The following is an 11,401-nucleotide window of genomic DNA, read 5'->3' as shown; positions in this document are numbered from 1 at the left end:
TTGGTTTGGTTTGGTTTTTTGAGACAGGATCTTTCCATGAGGTCCTAGCTTTCCCGGAACTTGCTATGTAGACTTGGCTGGGCCCAAACTCACAGAGATCCACCTGCCCCTGCCCCCTGAGTGTAGGGATTAACGTCCTGGTTGGTCTGTCTGTTTTTTAATCACTACCGAACTGTTTCAATTGAGACCGTCTAATGTCTAATAATTCTAGCTCTTCTTCATTTTTGTCTTTAACATGTGTATATTTGTGTGTGTGTTTTGTGGTTTATGCTAATGAACATCAAACCACTTTGATCAAATATTCATTCTCAACTGTCCCACACCATTATTATATTTTAATGCTTTTAGGAGTGAGATTTCCTTTTTAATCATATTTTAATGTTATTGCTGTTACACATGCTGGATATTGATTTTTGTATATTTATCTCATCCTACCACTTTACTGAAGTCTTTCTATCAGTTCAAATACCCTTTTAATGGAATTTCTTTGATTTTATAGGCATATGATTCATTTTCCCTTATACCTGTAATAGATTTACTGTATTTATGTAATTTAATATTTTTGAGGTTATTATTGTTGCTTTTATTTGGAAATATAAATCCTATAATGATAAGATTACTGTCTTTGATGAGTGGCTTTGACCTTGAATTTGCTGTCTTGGATGAGCCCTGGTTGTATCTTTTATGTGTTAATGTTGTCTTTTCTGTTCTGGTGTATGGAAGGTGCATCTCTGGGAGTGCTTGTCACTCACTCTTCTTCCAAGCACTCAGTTCTCGCCAGAGCTATCATTACATCAGTGTGCCTCCCATCTCCTGACCACGCTTGATTGGGCTTGCTGGGGACATCTGACCCAGGCTTAGTCAATTTCAGTAATATCTTCCACTAGTCCATGTAGGGTATCTGCCCTAAATCAAACCCATTAGAGACTCTTTACTTTGGAGTACCGGTAGAGTACAACCCAATAATTTACAGTTTAAAATTTAAACTGCAGGAATTGTTTGAGGTCATGTTTGCAACAAGAAAACTAATGTCCAAAAGAGAGAATAAAAATAAAGGGATAAAAAGACTCTCAGCAGCAACCAATGGGGTAATGTTTGAATAGCATCCATGTCCCAATTTCTGATGCTCCTGAGATACAACTGCATCTCTGCACCTCTAATCTTTGAACTATTCTTTGGGGTGGTGGGATATCTCAGTGTTGATTCAATAAATATTTTCTTCTTCTTTCTTCTTCTTCTTTTTCTTTCTTTCTTTTTCTTTCTTTTCTTCACTTTGTTTTTTACCAACCTGGATTTCCTCTCTTACAAATTACATACATGTGTGAACAAGCACATGCCGTGATAGTCAAGTAGAGGCCAGAGAAGAACTTGTGCCAGTCAGTTCTCTCCTTCAACTATATAGGTTCCAGAGTCTGAACTCAGGTCATCAGGCTTGGTGGCAAGCACGTTCACCAGTGGGCCCCGGACCTGGGTTTACTCTTGAGACAGAAAGAAAGTGAGACTACTTTCTGACTTCTTGTGGTTATAATTATTTTTGTATTATGCTGGTCTGCTTAGATCAGGTTGACAGGGAGACGAGAAAGGAAGGAGTATAATCTATTGTATTATTACTCCACTCTCCATACCTCTTATCTACATACCACAGGTCAGCCTTCTCCTGATGTAGGAGCCCTAAGGAGTCCCAGGCACAATATGTCCATGTTTTCAAAGCACCCATCTGAGCAGCAGATTAATTTTGTGGCCTTGGGATGCAGTGAGGGGAAGAGAACAGAGTGGCGGCTGTTGAGAGCAGCATGCGCCCTTTCTGAAACACAGCACAGTTCTGTCCTCAGGCTGTCAGCTGGATCCTTTGCCAGCCAATGGCAGTTAAAGGAGCAAAGGGTCACTTCTGGGAACTGGCTGTCCAAAAGCAACATCTGTCCTGTCACCTCCCAGCTCTCTTGGGAAACCCACGGTCCAAGTCTGATTCTCTGTGAAAGTGATACTGAGGGGTGGGTATACTGTTCCCAGTGGAGAGCAGATCAGAGACCCTCACACTTCCTGACAGTGATGCCACCAAGAATGTCAAGGTCTCAACAATGCTTTCAAGACATGAAGTTGCCATTTTTGGATGGTTTTAGCCTCTTCTAGAAGCTTAGAAATCAAATTGCACAGTGCCAGAGGCCCCACGCTCCCTGACTAAGCCACTAAATCAAAGTAATTGAGGTAACAAATATGCCTGAGTGGTGCTTCCTAGAGAAAATGCAGCCCTTGGACGACAGGACATTTACTCCTGACTTAGCTAGACGTATTGATAAGTAGGCATTTCTGAGGCTTTTTTATTTATATCGATTAAAACAACTACAGAATGAATGTTGGGGTCTGAATGCAGCTTTCTACTGACCCAAACACAAACAGAAACCCCAAATGGAAATTTGTAAGTAGAACACAAATCCAATCCACGTCAGTAACAACTGATTGCTTTGATCTCCTGACAGCAGCTTTCAGACCTATATGAAATGATTTGAAGGCTTTGGCACAGGTCATAATGGGCCAAGTGTCCATGTCACAAATGCCTTCCAGAAATGATTACAGTTGTTTGGCTCCTGTGCTGGCAGTCTCCACAGGACAGCTAGGAGTGTAAGGTTACCAACAGCGGGGCATTCCCTTTTTAGTCTTGGATGTGATGCTTTGAAGACAGAAGTGGAACAAGGGCAGATAACTTGGTTTATTCACACGAACTTGACAGAACACCTCAAAACTTACCGTCTGGCCTTTCCAGTCACAATGAAGCAAATATTAAGGGGCTGAGTTAAGAAGACCCTTTAGTAATTACACCACAGAGCTAAACACAAGAAGGAAATCTTGTACTAGAATATGCTTCAATAGAATGCAACCGCATCTACCAGAAGCCCAGAACAGCACGGCTCGGGAAGGCATTTTCCTGAAGACTGCCATGCACCATGCTGATATGCTAAACAGGCGGATATTTTAATCAATGCCTAGGACCCTAAAATAAGCGCAAACGATATTAAGATTTTTTTTATTTTAAATGAATTATTCATGGACCACATAGCAGATTAAAAATAACGTTATTGTACCAGCCTTTTTCGCCAACACGAAAACTTTGAAAGTATAACCATGGCAGTAAAATAACTTCAGCTGCAGTTCAGAAGAACTGGGTGGGGTTTTGTTCCTAGCTGCACCGCTCACTTCCTAGGATGCTTTCATAAATAATCCCCACCCCACCCCCATACCCAGTCTACAAGTATCAAATTTCAGAAAAACACCATCAAATTTGAGAAGTAATGTGGAGGACTTGATCAATAAAGACAGCAATTTGTAAACCACGCAATTAATTTTTCTTCTAACTTTGGTACCAAGAGATATTTCAGGACAGAACAATATTATCTTCTAGGTTAGCCCTAGCTAACCCCAGCCTCCTTCATAGGCAATTATAGAGACAATTTTCCTGTACCCGAAGAGACTAATCCTAGTAAAGCACAGCTTCGGTAGGCCGGGCGGTTGGATTAGAAGGTAAAGACACTCTAATTGGAGCCAGGAGACCAGCGCCTGGCTTCCAGCTCTACCTTCCCTGTGCTGCTCTTTTATTACAAGGCCTTCTGCTGCCAAGCAGATGGCCTCTGAGTGCCACTGAGTGCACAAAGGACAGCTCACTGGGTTACAGTCAAAGCTGAGCCACAGATGCCCTTAAGTCGTACACTGACTGAGCATTGGGTCCTGGGGAAGCTGAATTTCCAGGGCCTCTTGACCATACTCAATAATATACCCCAGTATGATGGAAAATGTGACCAGTTTCTATGGAATCCATGATCTTCAAAACAAAACAAACACTGGCTAACATCAGCAGTTGTCAGTCAGTCTGGAAACAAAAGCTAAAGTAGGGGGTTTTAAAAAGCATGGTGTGAGGCCTGGAGAGACGACTCTGTCAATAAAGTGCCCGCTGAGCAGGCTTGAGGGCTTGAGTTTGGACCCTTCCCCTCTGTGAACCCAGGCCCTGGGCAAAGGTGGAGGCGGGAGAATCCTGGGAATTACTGGACAGCCAGACTAACCAAACGAAAAGAGACCCTGTTTCTAATTAATTAATTAATTAACTAACTAATTAAAGGAGGCAGTGAGGTGGCTCAGCAGGTAAAAGTGCTTGCTATATACTTGAGTTTCATTTCTGAAACTATGTAAACATCTGGGTATGGTGACATACAACTGGAATCCCAGCTCTCCTATAGTGAGGAGGAGGGAGGTAGAGACAGAAGGATCTCTTTGAAGCTCAGAGTCAGATAGCCTGGATGCAGAAGTCTGACAGAAACAAGACAGACCTCTGTGAGCTAGAAGGAGGGAGCTGACTTCTAGAAGTTGACTTCTGACTTCCATATTCAAACTGGCATGCTAGCTCTCTCTCTCTCTCTCTCTTTCTCTCTTTCTCTGTGTCTCTGTGTCTCTGTCTCTGTGTCTCTGTCTCTGTGTCTCTGTCTCTGTGTCTCTGTCTCTCTCTCTTTCTCTGTGTCTCTGTGTTTCTGTCTCTGTGTCTCTGTCTCTCTCTCTCTTGCCCCCCCCCACACACACACACAAATAATAACTTTTAAAAAGCACGGGGTAAACAGTGACAACTTATGCCTCTTGGGTTTCCTCCTATCTCCCATTGTCCTCACAGAGATGACCTCAGCAAAGGCCCTCCTGAAATCGCCCTAGTGATGCCTGGGTCCGCAGGGAAGTATGCAAACGTGGTCCATACATGTTCCTCCTCTGCTGCACCTGTTCCTCTCTCTCTGTTGCCGACAGACAGCCCTGCAGGAGCACCACCTGGCCCTGGCTCCTTAGCCACCCTAGGCATTTGCATGCCTTCTTGCCTTTGCTCAAGCTAAGTCTTCTGATTAAAGTGTACACGTCTAATAAACTCTACCCTGTCTTTCAGGTTTCAGCTCCTCCAGGAAGGTTTCTGCAGCCTGCCCTCTCACCATCACTTAGTTAGCTGCCCCCTCCTTTCGGGGATCAGTCCCTTTGATTTCTGTAACTTTGCCGACCACCACATATGATATGTAGCTCTCTCCCCAGCCCCCCAGGCACCACAGAAGGAACCATGCTTTATCTGTCTTGGTGATTCTGAGGGCTGGCACTGTGGGTGTCAGGGTAATTTTGTTGGGCAGATGGGCACACCAACAGATGGTCAAATGGTTGGATGGATTCTTTTTAATACGGTCCTGTTTACCAAAGTTCTGCTGTAAGACATTCATGAATAAAAAAGAGGCTGTTTTACACGATGGGTACACAGGCAGGACTGGGCGTGCCACAATCTATCCTTTCCTGTGAATCACTTTTTTTTCTCCAAGGGGACGGAAAGTTACCGGTGTGGATACCAGGGGGATATGCTATAGATAACGTGAAACTTAATTCTCTTCAGATTTTGCATTCTAAGAATCTGATCATCTCAGAAAAGTCTTCCCATTTCTTGTACTCAGGGTCTTCTTGGAAATAGTATTAGTTAATGGGTGGCTGGCTAAAGCTGGAGATGAAGCTTTGTTGGCACAGCGGAAGGGCTGCCTTCTAGCTAATCTCTGGGGCGCTCCTATGAATTGGTAAGAAGCCTCTCTTATCTTAGCTTCTGAGTCTAGAGCTTGGCTAAGTAAAAAATAGAAGGGGAATCAAATGCCTGAGTTTCCTCCCCCAGATCAAAGCATCATTTCTAGATAGAATAATGGAGTCTAATTTAGGAATTCAGATTTTTTTAAGTGATTGCCAATAAGGTAAAAAGAAAAAAAAAAGATTGCTACTCAGTTGGAAAACATGAGGAGAAAACAGAGCGTGCGGATGAGCCAGGCCTATCTTTCTATTCTTCCTGCCCTCTTGGCACAGGGAGGCAAGCACGGTGGCAGTAGTGGTGGCCTTTTCTACTATCATTTCTTCTAAGCTAAATTGGATACACAGAATCAAGGAAATGCAACCAGATAGTGAAACAGGACTTTGTGCCACCAAGTAAACCAGGGTGTGACACTCCCATAAGGACACATCGATGAGGCCCTTACCCTGTCACGTTTCCAGGAACGCTGGAGTCTTCTTCTAGGTCTTAGATTCTTGCTTTCAGGCAGCATTTTTGACTGCACATTGATGGGAGGGTCTTTTTGAGTTTGGACTTCCTAACCTTGAGAAGGAATTGACATGTTTCTTTACAGAGTGTGAAATGAGCAGATGGTGTTGTCTCACTCCAATTTGTTTTGCATGGACTGAGAGAAGGCTGTGGGGGAAGGGATAAATGTGCTAGCTTCCTAACCGCTAAATAACAACTTATTGGCACATAAAAAAAGCCTCTTCTCTCGTGTTGAGCCGTCTATCCTCCTCCCTCCCCCCTCTTTCTTTCCTTCCTCTCTCTTTTTCTCGTGTGTGTGTGTGTGTGTGCCATATACATGTAGTAAGGATTGAATGCATTGTATGCACACATTCTACTTTACTGCAAAGTGTACTCTTAGCACCCATTTATGTTTTTTCCTTAGAAAGATTATTATTTTAAATTATGTATAGGTGTGTGTGTGTGTGTGTGTGTATTGTGTGTGCATGCGTGCATGCATGTGGGTATGTGCACAGAGGCACCAGAGGCCTTGGAGCTGGAGTTAAAGATGGCTATGAGCTACCTGATATGGTTGCTGGGAACTGAACTCTGGTCCTGTAAGAGCAGCAAGTGCTCTTAACCATGGAGCCATCTCTCCAGACCTCTGCTTCCTTCTTAATAAAGACTGGAGCCTCACCTATTCCATGTCCACTATTCTCACATCTTTGTCTTTATCCAGAAAGTTTACATTCTCATTACAACAGACAAAAAACAAAAACTGCACTCTCTTTGCCTGAGCTCATAACTAAAGGTATCTCCCAGGATCTTTTTCTTTTCTATTTATTTAGATAGACTTTCATGTATTCTAAACTGTCCTCAAACCCACTATATTAGAAAGCCAAAGGACTTTGAACTTCTGATCCTCTTGTCTCCACCTTTCAAATGCTGGAATTACCATTGCGTATCACCATGCATGTTAGTACTTAAGTATCCAACCCAGGTTTTGTGCACACTAGGCAAGTACTCTATTGATTGAGTTATACACCTAGTCCACTTACTTACTTACTTATTTTTGGACAGAATTTGCTATGTAAAGCACTGGTTGGAACTCAATGATCCTCCTGCTTCTGCCTCCTAAGTGCTGGGAATACAGATGATCACTGCAGACATGACCTGAGAGCTCTCTGAAGTAAGGGAAATCTCCTAACACATGCTTTTTAAAAAAATACCAGTTGTCCCTCTACAACTTTTGTTCAACTAATTTTTAAGGTGTACATTTAACTCACAAACACAGAATTCCACACTCCAGAGATGCCCTAAAGGAACTAATACAAGAGTAAAGACTGTCACCGAAAAAGTCGATAAATGTCCAGTGATCTCCCAGATGTTTCTGTGGATGATAAGAAGGATCATGGCCTCTCACCTTCCACTTTGAGGCCTTCTGCCAGGCAAGCATGGGAACCTCATCCGAGGAGAGGGCTGGAAGAGCAAAGCCAGGGCTCAGTCCTTCATCAGCTGTCGTGGCGCCTGTGGTCTCTCTCTCCACTGCACCACCTTGGTGCCGCTATAGCACCTTTCATGACCTGCCTTTTCATACACAGACCTCAAGTAATCAAGATGGAGAAGGAAGGGAGGAAAGAATTAGCTTCCACACCTCACGGAAACACCCTCAGATATCACCGTCCATGTGAGTGCTGTGTTTCTCTCTCTAGAAAATCTCTAAGGCAGTTTCTTCCCCAATTTTCTTGAGACTTCTCACTAAAAAACCTCTGCAGGTGTTTGATGCATAACTTTGTAGAAAGCAAGTTAACTATTATTGTGCAAGCCTCCCATCTTGGGGGAGTCTCAGTACCACCTCAGAGAACACTGAACAAGAGTCACTATTTCCCAAGCGGCAATGTTGTTAATACACTTTTTTTTCTGGATCTCTGTACCAGCCCCATTCCATTCTCCACACTCCTGCAGTTTCTTCCCACTTCGCTTGATTGGTCTGCTCCTCCCTGGTCTTATCTTCTGTTTCCTTGACTTATTTTTCTCCTGTCAACAGCTAAGGCTCACCATAGACTCTGCTGCTTCCATCCTGCCCCGCCCTCTTGCTAAATGTGTTGGGTCAAGTGGCGCCAAATCAAGTGAGATTAACATGGCATGCAAGGAGTGACAGGCACGTGCCCTCTCCACTAGGACCTTGACTGGGACCTTGACTGACTCTGGGCTCCCTCCTGATCTGCGTCTCCATTGGTTTACAGTTGTCCATTTAGATTTAGCTCTGTCTTTTGGAAGGAACCAGGGCCCAGCTCCTGGACTCAACAATTAGGATTGTTGTTGCTCTTCTGGCTTAGGAGGCCCTTATCTGAAGCAGCTGTGGAAAGCCCTTACCTGGGAAATGCTTGGTGTGTATCTCTTTCCGCATTCAGTCACTAAGGTAACAAAAAGCATCCAATGTTTCGAAGGAGAAGCAACATGAGTTTACATAGGTTTGCCAAATGTCTGGTATTGAATTAAACAATCTGGAATTTTAACTTCCTCTCTAGGTTAAAAAAAAGTACATATTTCTGAATATTTGCTACAAGGCAAAAAGAACTACTTCTATAATAAACATACACACAAATGGAAAATATAAAACATTTGAAATACAAATACAACATTTAAATAAACAGTGCTTATATAACCTTTTCTTCTCAATTTTCATGTGTGTCTGGTACTTTTGCAGAAAAACCTAGAAATTGTTGTTGGACACTAGGACTAAGGGTCTGACTCAGAAGGGTGTTTGCCAAGCTAGCATTCATGAAGGGTTTGGTTTGTCCCCCCATACCATCTAAAGATAAAAATAAAGAAAGTAATTAAACAAGTTATTCCTGAGTATCATACACTTTCCACTTTTGTTTCTAAAAGTCCTATAACAAACAAACAAACAAACAAACTCTGTAGTGTGGGGAGATGCACAGAGAGAATACTCATGTCTTCAGCGATGCAGAACTATTCTCCAGTGTGGGTTTCCATCAGACTATAAAATGTGGTCTCCTTGGAATTTCTCCCCTAATCTTAAAAGTCCAGATGGGTTTCAAAGGGCATTTAATCATGCCCGTCATTCCTTTTCACTTCATAATGTATTTTAAAAGCACTACTCCATATCTAAAAGAACCTCATGAATTCTTTTAACAATTTCCCATTCTAAACCAAGAAACATTTTTGCCAAAATAAAATAAAATAAAATAATGGAAGCTACAAAGGTTTGGGACTGTATTAAACAGAACTGATTTTTTTTTTTTTTTTTTTTTTTTTTTTTTTTTTTTTTTTTTTTTTTTACTTTTGAAAGTGTGCCAGAATATTGTCTTCTCTGGTTATGGTTTTTCCCTCCCCCCCATCACTTACCAATTGGGAAGAAGTTAAAAGGTCACATCTTTCTCATCCCATCACCAAAGTAAACATTTCTCCAATTACCCACAAAGGGCAAATGTTTCCAAGGAATTATTTATTGTTTATTAGCAAATGGCAAAGGCAGTAAAAGAAGGTTCTGTGTCACAATATGAATTCTTGGCAGTGACATTTAAGTATCCTAAGCCCGAGGGGAGAAAGAAGAAAAAACAAAGAAAAATTGTTATATCCATTATATGTTTAAGAGTTTGTGACTATCTGCCTGCTAAAATGTATGGCCACAGTGGATCTGAAGAGTAGATTTTGACTTTTTTTATTTTAATTTTTTATGTGTATGAAGTTTTAGCTGCATTTATGCCTGTGCACCGTGTGTGTGTGCCTGGTACCTGCACAGGCCAAAAGAGGGTGTCAGATCTCCAGGAACTTGGGGTTACAGATGATTGTGAGCCTTTGTATGGGTCCTGGGACAGGACCTGAATCCTCTTGAAGAGGACTTCTAGCCAGTGCTAAGCAGCCAGTGCTCCTTGCCACTGAGCCATTTCTGCAGCGCCCAAAGAATAGATCATTAAAAACATGCTTATGTGGTCAAACCCTGTGGCCCAGCCTAGCTTCAAACATCTGACAATCCTCCAGCTTCAGCCTCCCAAACACTGAGATGGTAGGCGAGACACCTCACCCCAGCAAAATAGCTTTTTGTAAGTATGACCTTCACAATTCATTTGTCTCACAAATGCATGTCACCTGGCACCATTAGAATCAGCTTTAAACAGAGCACAGAATAACAGAACAAAGGTCCCTGTGTTTTACAGTTAGCAGAAGGGACTCTCAGTTTCCATAGCAGTTCCAGATTACCTAGCAGTAAATACTGTGCATAAATGATCACTAAACTCCAAAGAAACCCATGCTGTTATTCCCCTAGAAGTGAAAGCTGGGATCCGTCTCCACACTCCTCCTCTGCCTAGATCAGGGCTGCAATGCTCAGCAATGTTTTGTAATCACAGACAATCTATTTCTGGACAAAGGAACTCCGAGCCCCTAGAATAGTTTTCTTATACATCTGAGGTTAACCAACTGTCCACACAAGACAGCCATTTGAGGATGTGTATACTTGTGTGCACTGGTTGTGTACAGAGGCTCTCCACTATTTTTTAGTTAAAAATCTATGTGCATATGTACATATGCACATGTGTATGGGTGTCCATGGAAGGCAGAAGAGAGCACAGGATCCTCCGGAGCTGCAGTTATAGGTGGTTGTAGGTCTCCTGTTATAGGTGCTGGGAAAAGAACCACAGATCTACCTGCCTATGCCTCCCCTGTACGGGGATTACAGATGCTGTGCTCAGACATATCTTAAGGATCCAAACTCAGCTCCTCATTCTTGCATGACAAACACTTTAACAAGTGAGAATTCTCTGTGTCCTGCAATTTAAAAATTTCTCTGCTATAAGAGAAAGGTTTTTGTTATTGGTGGTGGTGTTTTGTTGTTGTTGGTTTTTTCCCCAATTGAAATGTAGCAACATTAAGCAAGGAGAGATAGTCACACGTGCCCATGCCTATGTTAGCCACATAAACAGGGCACTATGGAATGCGTGGATTACGAGATAATTGGGAAGCAGCCACATCTAGCCCACATTCCCTTCTCTCTACATCCAGCTTATCTCTTCTGCTCAGGAAAGAACACCCGCTGTTGGACTAGTTATTACTTGCTACTCCTGAGTTACCTTCTGTGTGGAATCATGGTTCAAAGATGCAGAATTTCCATACTCTGCTAAGTCACTGCAGCTGGGGGCTGGAAAGGAACAAACGCTTAGTTTTCCAACCGCATGCAGAGCACCTCACATGTCATGCCAGCTAAATCCTGCAAAGAGTCCTAAGCATGGGTTTTCTCATCTCCAAGATAAGCAGTCTGGGGCTCAGAGAGGTTAAACGACACCCCTCCAGATCACATAACCATCAAAGTTAAAGCCAATCGTCAAAATGACCTCT

This window comes from Apodemus sylvaticus, chromosome 7 (genome assembly GCF_947179515.1).
Source record: "Apodemus sylvaticus chromosome 7, mApoSyl1.1, whole genome shotgun sequence".
NCBI lineage: Eukaryota > Metazoa > Chordata > Mammalia > Rodentia > Muridae > Apodemus > Apodemus sylvaticus.
Note: the sequence above shows the minus strand (reverse complement) of the source record.